The sequence below is a fragment of the Mixophyes fleayi genome, chromosome 9 (assembly GCF_038048845.1).
Source record: "Mixophyes fleayi isolate aMixFle1 chromosome 9, aMixFle1.hap1, whole genome shotgun sequence".
Lineage (NCBI taxonomy): Eukaryota > Metazoa > Chordata > Amphibia > Anura > Limnodynastidae > Mixophyes > Mixophyes fleayi.
The window spans coordinates 10,486,605-10,488,086 of NC_134410.1; the positions used below are offsets into that span (position 1 = coordinate 10,486,605).

Genomic DNA, 1,482 nt, shown 5'->3' on the forward strand with positions numbered 1-1,482 from the left:
CATCAGTCATCAGGGCCACCGAAAGCGATCCATGGCTACGATCAGATATATATATTTTTCTAGTCTCACTAGGTGTAGCCTTTATTATGCTCCCTACCCACACAGCCAAGTGCATTAGTAAATCTAACACTCCATTTAATGTATTTACTTCTGCTTTAAACGCATTAGTGTGTACGCTTCAATGATGAACGATTATCGTTCCAAAGCACAACATATTATTTCATATGATTTTTAAAACACACTGAAAATGTCGTTGTAACAATGTCGTTCCAATTCTGCAGTGTGTACGCACTCAGCACCGGCAGTGTCCATAGATCTCTATGGAGTGTGCAGAGTCACCATCTTTTCATCCGATGGTTATAACAGATGAAGAGCACAGATCTGAGGCTAAATCTTGTGAAACATGTATAGTATGTACACAGGAATCGGCATGTTGATTGGGTTTTTTTCTTTCTCATTGTTGGTAAAATCTTTAAGCATATCGCATAGGGAGAAATTGTGTGTACCCAGCCTTACAGACTATGTACTAATTACACTATAAACTTAATTTTACATTAGTAAAGAATTTTTCGATTTTTGTCTACAGGGATAAATGAACAGCAATAAATACAGAAAAGAAAAAAAATGACACTAATTTAAGGCAAAAAAAAAATATCGAGCCAGGTAGGAGTCGAACCTACAATCTTCTGATCCGTAGTCAGACGCGTTATCCATTGCGCCACTGGCCCCACATGCTGTAGCCCCCCAAGTGAAGTTTTAATGTATGAAAGGGGAGAACTAAAAATGGCTTGTAAAAAATATAATTTTTTAAAAATCCTTTAAGATTATGAGTTATTTTAATTTAAAAAAACATACTCCTTTTCGGTGGGATAATAATTTACTTCTGCTGTTCTCAATTATTCCTAATTGGAATGATTAGTTTAGTTAAGAGTAGACCCAATTAAAAGATGCAATTTTGCACCTTGGCAAAACCAGAATGCACTGCAGAGGGTGCACATTGAGAATGTGTGGAAAGATTTAGAGTTGGGGGTTGGTGCGTATACTGGCTCAACTTTAAATCAGTTACAAATAAGTCTGCCAGTATTTGTCTGCTAGATGCAAAAGCAGTCAATATAATAAATGCAAAATTTGTTCCATTTTTGCTTTCCCCCTTACTCTAAATGAGGCCCTTTAAGTCCAGTTTTGCAATCCGTCCTGTTTTTGCAGTTGGAAAATGAATTCTGAAAAGGAGTCAGGTTGGAACTTGTCAAACATACAAACAAGTACTTTTCAGTTTCGAATGAAATGTTAGTCTAGTTTCATTTGCTTGTTTAAAAGAATTAAAATATGTCTCAATATTTTTACATTACAAAATTAGTAATTCACACATATGCGGTCAGGCAGATAACACAGGGTATGTGGAGCCACTTAGTGGCTAAAATACGCATTACTGTCTTGTTTCTAATAACTGCACAGTCTAGCTCAGTGATGGGCAAACTTTTT

At 36.1% G+C, this 1,482-nt stretch overlaps 1 non-coding gene across 1 annotated transcript; it reads right to left on the reverse strand.

Annotated features, from left to right (window-relative positions):
- Positions 1-655: 655 nt before the first annotated feature.
- Positions 656-728, reverse strand: TRNAR-ACG (transfer RNA arginine (anticodon ACG)). Its single transcript has one exon. It is a non-coding gene; the product is annotated as a tRNA-Arg (tRNA).
- Positions 729-1,482: the final 754 nt, after the last annotated feature.